The sequence below is a fragment of the Oncorhynchus clarkii genome, chromosome 33 (genome assembly GCF_045791955.1).
Source record: "Oncorhynchus clarkii lewisi isolate Uvic-CL-2024 chromosome 33, UVic_Ocla_1.0, whole genome shotgun sequence".
Classification (NCBI taxonomy): domain Eukaryota; kingdom Metazoa; phylum Chordata; class Actinopteri; order Salmoniformes; family Salmonidae; genus Oncorhynchus; species Oncorhynchus clarkii.
This window is the reverse complement of record NC_092179.1, coordinates 27,223,946-27,239,644: the sequence shown is the minus strand read 5'-3', so window position 1 is coordinate 27,239,644 and position 15,699 is coordinate 27,223,946. Positions and strand designations below refer to the sequence as shown.

Sequence of the window (15,699 nt, the reverse complement as noted above, 5' to 3'; positions counted from 1 at the left end):
TTTATTTAGTGGGTAGATTAGCTTTAAAATTGCAGATATTTTGTGGCTTCCATCAATGTAATTGTCTGCATAATTTCCAATCCCCCACATATTTTTTTCAAATATATGTATATTTTACACTAACCCTACCATCGCGCTTCTAATTGGAGTAAACAAATGGATATCATCAAATGGGCTTCTACTTCCAGCTTATACATACAACATACATTTAATGGACAAAGTATATTTTACAATAGTTATCTTTTGTTAGATTTGTCCCATCCTTCAGCTCTACTCAACCCCTCCCATCTATCTCCGAACACCATCAGTTCTGATTACTTTCCCCATTACTTTTTCCAAATTTTGTTACGTTACAGCCTTATTCTAAAATTGATTAAATTGTTTTTTTTTACCCCTCATCGATATTCACACAATTCCCCATAATGACAAAGCAAAAACAGGTTTTTAGACTTTTCCATACATTTATTACAAATAAAAAACTGACATTTCTTATTTACGTAAGTATTCAGATCCTCAATTGATGGGACATAATTTGGAAAGGCACACACATGTCAATATAAGGTCCCACAGTTGACAGTGCATGTCAGAGCAAAAACCAAGCCATGAGGTCGAAGGAATTGTCCTTAGAGCTCTGAGACAGGATTGTGTCGAGGCACAGATCTGGGGAAGGGTACCAAAAAATATATATATATATATTGTTTTCACTATATATTTTACCTCTTGGTGATGTCATTGGGAAACATAATGTTAACACTGTTGTGCGGACAATACACAGCTGTACATTTCGATGAAACGTGGTGAAGCCCTAAAATTGCCCTCCCTGGAAGCCTGTGTTTCAGACATAGGAAGTGGATGGCGGCAAATTTTTACTTTTAAACTTGGACAAAACAGAGATGCAAGTTCTAGGTCCCATGAAACAAAGAGATCTTCTGTTGGATCTGACAATTAATCTTGATGGTTGTACCGTCGTCTCAAATAAAATTGTGAAGGACCTCGGCATTACTCTGGACCCTAATCTCTCTTTTGAAGAACATATTAAGACTATTTCAAGGACAGGTTTTTTACGTAACATTGCAAAAAATCTAACTTTCTGTACAAAAACGATGCAGATCTAATTAATCCATGCGTTTGTCACTTCTAGGTTAGACTACTGCAATGCTCTACATTCCGTCAACCTGGATAAAGCACTAAATAGACTTCAGTTATTGCTAAACACTGCTGCTAGAATCTTGACTAGAACCAAAACATTTGATCACATTACTCCAGTGCTAGCCTCCCTACACTGGTTTCCTGTTAAGGCAAGGGCTGATTTTTAGATTTTACTGCTAACCTACAAAGCATTACATGGGCTTGTTCCTACCTATCTCTCTGATTTGGTCCTGCCGTACATACCTACACGTATGCCATGGTCACAAGAAGCAGGCCTCCTAATTGTCCCTAGAATTTCTAAGTAAACAGCTGGAGCCAGGGCTTTCTCCTATTGAGCTCCATTTTTATGGAATGGTCTGCCTCAGACTCGGTCTCAACCTTTACGTCTTTATTCAAGACTCATCTCTTCAGTAGGTCCTATGATTGAGTGTAGTCTGGCCCAGGAGTGTGAAGGTGAACGGAAAGGCTCTGGAGCAACGAACCGACCTTGCTGTCTCTGCCTGGCCGGTTCCCCTCTTTCCACTGGGATTCTCTGCCTCTAACCCTATTACAGGGGCTGAGTCACTGGCCTACTGGTGCTCTTCCATGCCATCCCTAGGAGGGGTGCGTCACTTGAGTGGGTTGAGTCACTGACGTGGTCTTCCTGTCTGGGTTGGCGCCCCCCCTTGGGTTGTGCCGTGGCGGATATCTTTGTGGGCTATACTCGGCCTTGTCTCAGGATGGTAAGTTGGTGGTTGAAGATATCCCTCTAGTGGTGTGGGGGCTGTGCTTTGGAAAATATACCCTGCTTGTTTGGCCCTGTCCGGGGGTGTCATCGGATGGGGCCACAGTGTCTCCTGAGCCCACCTGTCTCAGCCTCCAGTATTGATGCTGCAGTAGTTTGTGTCGGAGGGCTAGGGTTAGTCTGTTATATCTGGAGTATTTCTCCTGTCTTATCCGGTGTCCTGTGTGTAAAGGGGTGACAGTGAAGTCAGACGCAGGAGAGCAGAACCAGATAATAGCCGGAGCAGTTTAATTTCAAAACTAACAGCATAAAGCAGTAACAAACATGCACCAGTAAACATGTGCACAAGCACTTACAACAAACAATTCAACACAAAGACATGGGGAGGTACAGAGGGTTAAATACACAACACTTAATGAGGGAAATGAGAACTTTGTGTGTAGGAAGACAAAACAAATGGAAAATGAAAAGTGGACCGAAGGTGGCTGTAATGGCCGTTGGTGGAAGAAGGTGAGGACCAAAGCGTAGCACATGTTCGTCATTTATTAAACAGAACTGAACACTAAATAACAACGTAACAAAAAGAACAACCGAAACAGCGCCGTCAGGTACAAAACAGAACGCAACTACCCGCAAAACACATGTGGGCAAGAGCTACCTAAGTACGGTTCTCAATCAGAGACAACGATAGACAGCTGTCCCTGATTGAGAACCATACCCGGCCAAAAACAAAGAAATACAAAAACATTGAAAAAGGAACATAGAATGTCCACCCTTGTCACACCCTGGCCTAACCAAAATAGAGAATAAAAGCCTCTCTATGGCCAGGGCGTGACAGTGGCTAGAAATCCAGTGACGCCGACCGCTGAACGCCGCCCGAACAAGGAGAGGAACAGACTTCAGTGGAAGACATGACACTGTGTGAATTTAAGTATGCTCTCTCTAATTCTCTCTTTCTTTCTTTCTCTCTCTCTCTCGGAGAACCTGAGCCCTAGGACCATGCCTCAGGACAACCTGGGATGATGACTCCTTGCTGTCCCCAGTCCACCTGGCCGTGCTGCTGCTCCAGTTTCAACTGTTCTGCCTGCGGCTATGGAACCCTGACCTGTTCACTGGACGTGCTACCTGTCCCAGACCTGCTGTTTTCAACTCTAAAGAGACAGCAGGACCGGTAGAGATACTCTCAATGATCGGCTATGAAAAGCCAACTGACATTTACTCCTGAGGTGCTGACCTGTTGCACCCTCGACAACTACTGTGATTATTATTATTTGACCATGCTTGTCATTTATGAACATTTGAACATCTTGGCCATGTTCTGTTATAATCTCCAGCCGGCACAGCCAGAAGGTGGCCACCCCTCATAGCCTGGTTCCTCTCTAGGTTTCTTCCTAGGTTTTGGCCTTTCTAGGGAGTTTTTCCTAGCCACCGTGCTTCTATACCTGCATTGCTTGCTGTTTGGGGTTTTAGAATGAGTTTCTGTACAGCACTTTGAGATATCAGCTGATGTAAGAAGGGCTATATAAATACATTTGATTTGATTTTGATTTGATCTAAAGGCTATCAAATCTGGTCGTCTATTGCGTTGGGGACAGAGAATAAAATGAGCAGATTTATGGGCATGGTAGAAAAGATTCAGGGCATAATGTAGACAGGGGTTTGATAGGGTGCGGGAACCGTGGAGGTAAACCTAGGCATTGAGTGACAATAAGAGAAGTTGCATCTCTGGAGGTGCTAGCTCCGCAGTAAAATAAAACAATGTTAACTACCCTAAACAACAGTATACAAGCCATATGGACATTAGAGAGAGACTTAAAGCGAGGCATAAAGCAATCACAGTTGTTGATTGGGAGAGTAAGCTAAGACAACAACGGGTAAGACAGCAACAGCTAATCAGCTAAGACAACAACAACAGGTAAAATGGCGATGAATGGGCAGAGAGGGTCAGTTAACTACACACAGGGCCTGAGTTTGAAGTCTGGGGCCTAAAGATAAACAAAATGGAGTACCGTGATTAATGAACAGTCCAGCAGGCATCAGCTATGGAGCCAGGCATCATAGGGTCCAGTGAACAGCAATAAATGAAACAGGGAAGTCGTTACTACGCTAGCAAGCGGGAGACATGGCGTTCATAAAGGTTAGCAGGCCAGGGCTAGCAGAAGCGTCTTCACCGATGTCCGACAAGGGCCGGTTGAGGGAACATCGGACGAAATTACGTCGGCAGACCAGACGTGATGGATCGGCGGGGCTCCGTGTCGACAAAGGGTCCAGGCCAATTGGCAAAAGAGGTATTGTAGCTGGAGTAATTTTGTTTGCTAGCCAGGAGATGCCCCTGGCTCAGGGCTAACTGGTGCTAGCTTCGGGACAAGGGCGTTAGCCACTATAGCCACTCGGTAGCAGCTAGCTAGTTGCGATGATCCGATGCAAAGGTTCAGAGCTTACGGCAGGAATCCAGCGATGTAGTGGCTTCTAGTCATGCTAGTGAAGAGTTGGGGGGGGGATCAGCTGTGTAGTCAAGTGATCATAGGGTCTACTGAGCAGGCCGGGAGATGGGCCTGGCTCAAAGGCTAGCTTCGGGGCTGGGCCAGTCGGTAGCAGCTAGCTAGCTGTGGTGATCTGGAGTAATGGTCCAGTAATGGAGTAATCTGGAGTAATGGTGGAGAAAAGCAGTCCAATATTATCAGGGTTGATATCGCACTGAGCAGACTGGCGGGTATTATCCAAGGTAAAAGCGGCTGGTGTCTGAGCTAGAGGTAAAGGCCGCTAGCAGTGGCTAACAATGACTAACTAGCTAGTAGCTAATTAGCTGATTAGCATCTGATGGCTAGCTTCTGATGGAGGTTCTAGCTGTCTAAAAACAATAGCGGATCCGTATCACATTGGGTGAGGCGGGTTGCCATCTTGGATCACTATGTGATACTACTTTGAAGAATCTAAAATATTAAATATATTTTGATTTGTTTAACACTTTTTTGGCAACTACATGATTCCATATGTGTCATTTCACAGTTTTGATGTCTTCACTATTATTCTACAATGTAGAAAATAGTTCAACTAAAGAAAAACCCTTGAATGAGTGGATGTGTCCTAACTTTTGACTGGTACTGTAGGTGTTTGGAAAGTTGTTGACTGAGACATGGGAATGAAGAAAGATTACATTCTGTCCAAACATGTTATTGTTGAATCTCATGGATCCTAAGGGGGGAAGCACAGGGCAAATGTCTGGTTTCAGTCACAGATAAGGGAGGACAGGCGTGGATTAAGGAGGAGAGAGGAATTCGGCCCAGGTCACAGGTCAGATGGAGTGAGAAGGAACAGACCACAAAGGTTTTAGCGTCAAGCGGGGCCATGACTACACCAGTGAGAGGAACCAAACAAGTTCTTGACTAGCAACAGAGATGTATTGGCTGTCTAGATGTGCAAGGAGTTGATTCCGGCTAGTGGGAGGACCAGTGGGTGAATGAACTTAGTTTGAGCTTTTCGTGAGTTTTTACTCTGTTTGTTCAGAACCTAACACAACCTTACCTAGTTTAAACATCACCCCAAAAGTTGACCCCACTACCATCAGTTTCCACCTCAATCACAAAAAGCTTGCTGTCAATGGGACTCCACCCGTTGTTTAGGCAGTCTTGATTCAGCTGGAAACAAACAGATTCAATCAGGGTTTTAGGACAATTTCAACAGTCATAATATGAAACAGTTTTTGAATAACTGACACTCTCCAACCTCTACTACTCTACTCCAGCTCTCACACTCTTTCCCAGATCTGACACTCATTAAGTAGATAACATCATTCTTGTTGACTGCCCAGCAGCCAAAGGGTCCACAACTGTAGTTCTTCACACTTCCTGGCACTCTTGTCCATGGAAGGGGTGTCTGGTCCCTTGTGCGAGTCCGACAGTATGGAGTATCGTCCAACAATAAACTGAACACCTCCAGCATCCACCTGCTTCAGAAAGCCTGAAGACAACAAAGACAGATGGACAGACAAGCAAACGGGAGCACGTATCTGTGAATTCTGCCAAATGACTTACATGTTAAAATTGTAAAACATCATTTTTTCAACACCCTGATGATATCAGGAAGGCTAAGAAGCAGGTGTCCTCTGGATAAATATTGAGTAATGCTCTCCACTAACCTGCAGCTTGCACCCAGTTACCGGCCACAAACTTGTAGATTAAGTCTGCTTTGTTGACACCCCAGATCCCTGCTGGTCCTACAGTGATATGCTTCAGGGAACTAGGCAGGCGGATCCATTCATCACCTACCAGGTAGTAGGGGATTTGACTTGTGTCTGTTGCAACCACTTGTCCCAGTCCTGCATCGATCTGCATCAGATTCTTGATGTTTACTACCTCCTGACAGTCCCATGCTATGGAGACAAAGACATATGGGTAGATTGCACCAATAAAATCTTGATCAATTCCAAGTTGACCAAGCATGTTTCAGATTATGGTAATTTACCGTGACTGACGGCCAGGAGACAGAGGACTTCAATCGTCCCATTGCAGGGCTTTGCGCTTTAATAGCCCTGCACACAGCTTTAAAAGCAATGATGGCTTCCTGTTCCACCTGTATTTTTTTTATTTTTAATTTTACCTTAATTTTACTAGGCAGGTCAGTGAAGAACAAATTCTTATTTTCAATGACGGCCTAGGAACAGTGAGTTAATTGCCTTGTTCAAGGGCTGAACGACAGATTTGTACCTTGTCAGCTCGGGGATTTTGCAACCATTAAGTAGATGTCATGCTGCCCTGCTACCAAATTGCTGCCCCGCTACCAAATTGCTAGTCCAACGCTCTAAACACTAGGCTACCCTGCTGCCCCGTATATCAAAGAGTTGAAGGGAGGCTGGACCAAGAAAGGCTTTTCTTGTTATTTTTTAATGGTTAGGGTAAATACAGACAATTTATGGATAAGTGAAAGACCCCATTACCAAACTGATACTGCCCCCTACCTAACTGCTGCTACCCCCTACCTAACTGCTGCTGCCCCCCTACCTAACTGCTACTGCCCCTCTACCTAACTGCTGTTGCCCCATTACCTACTGTCCTGCTACTGTCCTGCTACCTAACTGCTACTGCCCTGCTACTGCCCTGCTACTGTCCTGCTACTGTCCTGCTACCTAACTGCTACTGCCCTGCTACTGTCCTGCTACCTAACTGCTGCTGCCCCCCTACCTAACTGCTGCTGCCCCTCTACCTAACTGCTGTTGCCCCATTACCTACTGTCCTGCTACTGTCCTGCTACCTAACTGCTACTGCCCTGCTACTGCCCTGCTACTGTCCTGCTACTGTCCTGCTACCTAACTGCTACTGCCCTGCTACTGTCCTGCTACTGTCCTGCTACCTAACTGCTACTGCCCTGCTACTGTCCTGCTTCCTAACTGCTACTGCCCTGCTACTGTCCTGCTACTGTCCTGCTACCTAACTGCTACTGCCCTGCTACTGTCCTGCTACTGTCCTGCTACCTAACTGCTACTGCCCTGCTACTGTCCTGCTTCCTAACTGCTACTGCCCTGCTACTGTCCTGCTACTGTCCTGCTACCTAACTGCTACTGCCCTGCTACTGTCCTGCTTCCTAACTGCTACTGCCCTGCTACTGTCCTGCTACTGTCCTGCTACCTAACTGCTACTGCCCTGCTACTGTCCTGCTACTGTCCTGCTACCTAACTGCTACTGCCCTGCTACTGTCCTGCTTCCTAACTGCTACTGTCCTGCTACTGTCCTGCTACCTAACTGCTACTTCCCTGCTACTGTCCTGCTACTGTCCTGCTACCTAACTGCTACTGCCCTGCTACTGTCCTGCTTCCTAACTGCTACTGCCCTGCTACTGTCCTGCTTCCTAACTGCTACTGCCCTGCTACTGTCCTGCTTCCTAACTGCTACTGCCCTGCTACCTAACTGCTACTGCCCTGCTACCTAACTGCTGTTGCCCCACTACCTACTGCCCTGCTACTGCCCTGCTACTGCCCTGCTACTGTCCTGCTACTGTCCTGCTACCTAACTGCTACTTCCCTGCTACTGTCCTGCTACTGTCCTGCTACCTAACTGCTACTGCCCTGCTACTGTCCTGCTTCCTAACTGCTACTGCCCTGCTACTGTCCTGCTTCCTAACTGCTACTGCCCTGCTACCTAACTGCTACTGCCCTGCTACCTAACTGCTGTTGCCCCACTACCTACTGCCCTGCTACTGCCCTGCTACTGCCCTGCTACTGCCCTGCTACTGTCCTGCTACCTAACTGCTACTGCCCTGCTACTGTCCTGCTACTGTCCTGCTACCTAACTGCTACTGCCCTGCTACTGTCCTGCTTCCTAACTGCTACTGCCCTGCTACTGTCCTGCTTCCTAACTGCTACTGCTCTACTACCTAACTGCTACTGCTATTATCTCTTGTATCAGTATCATGTTGAAATGGAATGGAATGTTATAAATATTTCTCCAGGCACGACAAGACTGTGGCTTCTATGAAACCTGTTCTGAGTAACCACAGACCAGAAAAACAGATACAACAATCTCACTAGTCTAGACAGGGCAAACCCGTTTTCACGATTTCTGTTAGTTCCATTTATAGTACAGAAAAAAATCAATAATCAATATGCAGAAACAGTTTGTGATTCATTGAAAAGCTAATGTTCTCAGATTACTTGTATTTTTTGAACTAACACATTATCAACTGCATATTCACCAAAAACCCTGTTGTTTTGACAAGTGGCATTTGATCAGATCGAACACAACTGACACATCTGGTGAACCATTTGTTTATCACTGGCAAGAAGAGAATTTGATAAAAACAGTCATCTACATTTTAGAGTGTCGGATGGAGATTCAGGGAGGCTGCCGAAACAGGGAGGGAAACCAAATCTGTTGCTTTTTATTTAACCACAATGAATCACAACCCTACAGGGGATATCAACATTGACAAGACTTGGCTGTTATTTCAATGGTAGCACACTGGGAAATATGTTAATGAGACATGTATTTTCAGCCAACGGAGTATTCTGAAGTTGTCAGTCTCAGCAAATGATACTCTCTTGTTTGATCAACTCAGCTCTCTGTGTTGCAAAGGCAAACTTCAATATTTAAGTTCATAATTGTTTTACATTGAGCGGAAATCATTGGGTTGATGGAGAATTCCATGTCAGCCATATCGAAACTTACTGGACTTTTTCCAAGTGAAATGTTTTAAAGTGTACATTTAAGTAAGGTGTTTATGTCGTGTTTGTGACTGAACTATTTGAACATTGATTAATGACTAGTTATGGGATGCCTATTATGCTGCGTAGTTATGGGATGCCTATTATGCTGCGTAGTTATGGGATGCCTATTATGCTGTGTAGTTATGGGATGCCTATTATGCTGTGTAGTTATGGGATGCCTATTATGCTGTGTAGTTATGGGATGCCTATTATGCTGCGTAGTTATGGGATGCCTATTATGCTGTGTAGTTATGGGATGCCTATTATGCTGTGTAGTTATGGGATGCCTATTATGCTGTGTAGTTATGGGATGCCTATTATGCTGTGTAGTTATGGGATGCCTATTATGCTGTGTAGTTATGGGATGCCTATTATGCTGCGTAGTTATGGGATGCCTATTATGCTGTGTAGTTATGGGATGCCTATTATGCTGTGCAGTTATGGGATGCCTATTATGCTGCGTAGTTATGGGATGCCTATTATGCTGTGTAGTTATGGGATGCCTATTATGCTGTGTAGTTATGGGATGCCTATTATGCTGTGTAGTTATGGGATGCCTATTATGCTGTGTAGTTATGGGATGCCTATTATGCTGCGTAGTTATGGGATGCCTATTATGCTGTGTAGTTATGGGATGCCTATTATGCTGTGTAGTTATGGGATGCCTATTATGCTGTGTAGTTATGGGATGCCTATTATGCTGCGTAGTTATGGGATGCCTATTATGCTGTGTAGTTATGGGATGCCTATTATGCTGCGTAGTTATGGGATGCCTATTATGCTGCGTAGTTATGGGATGCTGATTGCTCATCTAACATTGAACTATGAACATTTGAACATTGACTGAGTGCCTAGTTATTGGACACTGATGGTAGATAGGGCTATGATCATGATGTAATATGAGAGATGATGAGCTATGACAAGGATTGCATTCTCAAATGCCTTGTTCATACAGAATGATGGATGTTTTTGCCCACTACTAATTATTATTCCAGAAGTGGAGACGACCCAAAGACGACTCAGGTCGTAGGTCACGTGCTTCATGCACATCAGGGATTTACATTAAAGTCTGAAAGGCACCTGCCCATCGGGCAAGTCAGGAGTATTTTTTTGGTTACCTGAAGATTGGATCACTTGCCTGAAAATGTAAATGAGCTGTGGTGCTACCTCAGAGCGGTGGGGCTACCTCAGAGCAGTGGGGCTACCTCAGAGCAGTGGGGCTACCTCAGAGCAGTGGGGCTACCTCAGAGCAGTGGGGCTACCTCAGAGCAGTGGGGCTACCTCAGAGCAGTGGGGCAACCTCAGAGCAGGCTTAACTTGAGTGACTGCTCAGTTCACTTGCCCCTAAAGGCACCGTCAATCCCTACACATTTAGACATTGCTCCACCCAGTGCCCTCTGGTTTACTGGCTGTGATGCTGACTCTGTATTGAAGAAAGAGGTTGGGTACATCTTTTCAAAATGCCTTGAATCCCACATGATCATTTCTGTGATATAGTGCTTCCAACCCCTTTGAAAAAATGTGTGTTTGAGCTACATTGCATTGGTCTATTTATTCTACATCCATTGAGACCAATCATTAGCCTGTGTGATTAACGGGGGCTGAGCTAGAACAGTATTTGTGAGACCAGGGCGGGTCCTGAAAACGGTTCTTCTCACAAAAATGTTTTAAAGTCTGAATGTAATTATTTGAGCTACAAATAATTACTGCTTTATTTTTCATGAAATAAACTTCTCTCTGAGTTGTGTGCTTGTCTTGATTGTGTACAGCTTTATTTTACAGCAGTCTTACCCTGTACCTACCCTCTAAGCAGGGCCGGCCCGCTCATTAGGCAGGATTATGCGACTGTCTATGCAGGCACATGGCGAGGGCGGAATTTTTTGAGCTAAACTGACCAAGACCCACCTTCAACAACAACCCACGTAATTCTGCCCAAAAAACATGACAATTTCTCTCAACCAGTGGCATATGGAGTTTTAAGGGGAGCGCTGATGTCGCCCTGTGATAAGGCAGGGGTACAAAATATTTTGCTTGTTCATTCCCAGCAGCACCTCTGTTGGCATCGCTGTGACGCTCCACCAACATAAATCATGTAGCAGATAGAGCCAGGGTGAGACATGAGCCATTCACAAAAACTCTAGGCTATTACACAACTTTTTATGATTACCGCATGTTAGAGACATGACAAATGAACGAATGAACTTGAAAAATAATGGTATAGCCTGCACTCAAATACGATGTGGTTCAACGAGAACATTGACATTTTGCCAAGGCAGAGATGAGTGGCCGGCACCGAAACGCGCGGCAACAGCAGTGGACGCATAAATTCTTCCCTAGTGACAGTAGCCAAATTTGACATGAAACTTTTTGGTGTTTTGTGAAAAAGATGTATCTATCCACTCACCACTATTTGGAAGCTGGAAATATCTTGCAAGTGGATAAACATGTGCGGGTGGCCTATGAAGGAGCCCTTTGAAATTATAGTCTGACAATCAGATGAAAAAATATTGATTTGTTATGTTTATTCCATAGTAAAATGTAACATATTTAAACATATAAGTTAAATTAAAAATCTTTTTGACTAGGCCCACAGAGATCCTTAGGGACTGTAGATGTAATTCTATGATTAAGCCTCTAAAAAATGTTGGTTCACGCGCTTGATCTCGTACCTGGATATAGTATATGGTAGAAATAGTATATAGCCTTTTCTGTAGCCTACAAGCAGGAGATAAAATGTATGACACAACAGCCTGTTTTACAAACAGTGGGCCTAACACATTATTTATACATTTCCTTTGATGGCGTACATGGTACGCTACACCCTAGTGAGCACGGGCCGACGCCAATGTCCTCTGGACGTCTTTTTTTGGTCCTGTTGGACCTGATGTTCTTTTTTTGGTGTTTCACAATGGTAGGCTTACCATATAGATGGCCATTCATAAAACGCAGTTTCAGGCGACACTGTAGGCTACACCTCAGTAAACACGGATAAATGCCGACCCCTTTTGGAAATCTTTTTTTGGTCGTGTCTGGACTGGCCTTGATTTTTATGTCCACGGAAGTTGGTTTTTAGTCCGGTCCAAACCTAAATCTGAACCAGTCATAGATGTCTATGTTTGGTTCAGATAAAAATGACGTCAAAACATGTTATACCGTAGCTTTGATTGGACTGATCATGTCAACATCATACTTTCAAAATCTTAGCTAGCATACTAGCTAGCTAGACAAGCAGTCATCATTATGAATCACATTGCCAATCTACTGGGAAATCATTTTCAAGCCTTATCATATGAAGATACATTATGAATAAAACATCTCTGTGCTCATCGGCCATTGGACATAAACATTACACAAGAAGTCGGAAATCGCAAATTCAACAATGAGTGGTTTGTAAGGAATCGGTGAATAACTGCAAGTGCCGCAAAGCAACCACTATTTTGCTTCCCCTGCCTGCTATTCGGTGGAGAGGGTGTGTGGTCCAAGTCTGGGTTTAAGGATGGAAAACATCTGTCTGAAAGGGTATCATTATCAAGCTTAAAAGGATAAACATTCACATGCAACACTATGGGCCAGAAAAGGTTGAAATCATTGGCCATGCATTAATCCAGCATGACTTCATCCAGAGAATGCCAGACTTTGATGACCAAGTTTGATGCTGACAAAGTTTGCCCACAAGAGGGACTGCCACGCCACCTTCCTTATGTAAACTGACGGTGGTGCACCTATAACCAATAGCCAGTTTTAGAGAACTGTCATTATTGAATATTATAAGAGCTTTTATTGTCTGCTTCTTTGCCCCTGTTATTTATCCTACTATTCTGACTTGGTGTATAGGGGGAATACAGTAAGAACGGCCCATTCTGTTTCTGTACATTTCAAAAGGGCTGAAACAAATAGGCATATCAACTAATTCCATTTAAACTCGCTGATTAATGTCATAATCAGAATGCTTGCTTCCCTCTTATCCACAACTTTTTCCCTTATACTGTATTTTGTACATCTAAATTGTTATATTGCATATATAGGTCTATCTCATTAGTATCTTGTTCATTATTTTAGGTCATGTTGGAATGATGCATTTAATTGTTTTGCTTACTTTGTGTATTATAATTAGCTCAGGTGTGTTTCTCCATGTAATTCCAGTTGATTTTGCGAGGGTTGTTTTGTTTGCTCAATGCGCTGTCTGTGAGTCGGTATATTTCACATAAAAGTGAATCCTTGGGATTGTATTTTCCTTCCTTTTTAGACCACAAATGCCTAATAAAATATTTCAAATTTCAGGCTAACTCTCTCTCTCTCTCTCTCTCTCTGTCTCTCTCTCTCTCTCTCTCTCTCTCTCTCTCTCTCTCTCTCTCTCTCTCTCTCTCTCTCTCTCTCTGTCTCTCTCTCTCTCTCTCTCTCTCTCTCTCTCTCTCTCTCTCTCTCTCTCTCTCTCTCTCTCTCTCTCTCTCTCTCTCTCTCTCTCTCTCTCTCTCTCTCTCTCTCTCTCTCTCTCTCTCTCTCTCTCTCTCTCTCTCAATGTGTGTCTGTGGTGATATAATGAAGAGTAAAATTTAGACCTCAACACATTGCTGAATTTATCTGAAATAACATCTGAATTTCTGGCGGTGTCCATTTTGAAAGTACTAAAGGAATAGGCCTACCTCGTCGCAGCTCGTTTGCTAATGATCAGAACAAACATTACGAATTTACTGAACATAAATGTAATAATGTTTGTGTATGGTTCAAAAGTCTAAACTCATGTCGGCATTCACTATTATTGAAGCAGAATGTGATTCTTATCGAGTTACACAAATCCACAAGGAAACCCTATTTATTTAAGCAAGTCTGCCATATCAGCTGTTTTTATAAAATGCAGTAAATTATGCCGAATGAACTGTCTTGCTGCCAGACGATGCTCAGCCTGATCTCATAAACGTAAGTCTGGGACACTCAAATTAGTATGATATGTTAGGTTTGGTATGACACATGATTACTAAAGTCTGGGTGGATGGGTGGGCGTATAACGCATTTGAATCTCATCACGGCTAGCTTTAGCAATTTAGCTAATTAGCAACTTCAACTACTTATTATTTATTAGGTACTTCACAACTACTTAACATGTTAACTAACCCTAACCTTAAACCTTTTAGCTAACCCTACCCCTAACCTTAACCCTTTAACCTAACTCCTAAACTTAATCCCTAACCTAGCCTATCTAACATTAGCCAGCTAGCTAACGTTAGCCACCTAAACAGAATATGTAACATATTGTAAGTTTTGCAAGTTCGTAACATATAATACAAATTATCATTTGTAACATATCGTATGAAAATGGTAATGGACATTCACAAATGAATACATCCCATTCGAAATGTAACATATCATACTAAATAGTGGTCTCGGGTTTACGTACAGAATAATACGAATTACTCTGAGACCAGGTTGCCAGGCTCCGCTGATAGTCAGGTGTATTGGTGGTAAGGATTCACTCCATGGTGCAGAAAGGAAAGCTCTGCTGTCTGAATAGCTTTATGTGGGCCCTAACAGTATGTGGGCACTGTCTGTCACCCTTATACTGCAATTAATGGATTCTTTAATGCAGTGGTGTAAAGTACTTAAGTAAAAATACTTTAAAATACTACTTAAGTAATTTTTTTGGTATCTGTACTTTACTTTACTATTTATATTTTTGCCAACTTGTACTTTTACTTCACTACATTCCTAAAAAAAACAATGTACTTTTTACTCCATACATTTTCCCTTGCACCCAAAAGTAAATGGTTCGATTCACAACCCTTATCAGAGAACATCCCTTGTCATTGTCACGACTTCCACCGAAGGTGGCTCCTCTTCCTGTTCGGGAGGTGCTCGGTGGTCGTCGATGCCGGCCTACTAGCTTCCACCAATCCATTTTTTATTTTTTGTTTGTGTCTGTCTGTTTCTGACACCTGTGTTCTATTGAGTTAATTTATGTGGGTTTATTAACCTCGTTGCCTACTGTTATTTTGTGCGGGAATATGTCTGTGTTTCCAAATAAATATTTTACTATTTGGACCTCAGTGCTCTCCTGCTCCTGAATCTTGCACCTACCTCGTCCTAGTGAGGCACCTTACAGTCATCCCTACTGCCTCTGATCTGGTGAAATCACTAAAGAGTGTTAGGGTATTCCCCTAGCGATCCGTCATTTTGTTTTATTGTGCCGTCTGGTTTACTTAAAATAAGGAATTTTTACTTTTACTTTTGATACTTATGTACATTTTTAGCAATTCCATTTACTTCTAGTACTTAAGTATATTTTAAATACTTTTCTACTTTTAATCAAGTAGTATTTTACTGGGTGACTTTCACTTGAGTCATTTTCTATTAAGGTATCTTTACTTTTACTCAAGTAGTATTTTACTGGGTGACTTTCACTTTTACTTGAGTCATTTTCTAATAAGGTATCTTGACTTTTACTCAAGTATGACAATGAAGTACTTTTTCCACCACTGGTTTAATGTTGTGTTGTGTAGTGTCTTTGCTGGAATGTATCTCAAACAATTTGTTGAGTTTGCCCCACCAAGATGTACATGCTAAAATCGTCACTGGCAGAGCAAACTAAAATCCCCCTGTTCAATATGAAAACCAAGAAACACGGAAATTACAA

At 43.0% G+C, this 15,699-nt stretch overlaps 1 pseudogene; it reads right to left on the bottom strand.

Moving 5' to 3' along the window:
• Positions 1-5,403: 5,403 nt before the first annotated feature.
• Positions 5,404-11,243, bottom strand: LOC139392963 (fish-egg lectin-like; annotated as a pseudogene).
• Positions 11,244-15,699: the final 4,456 nt, after the last annotated feature.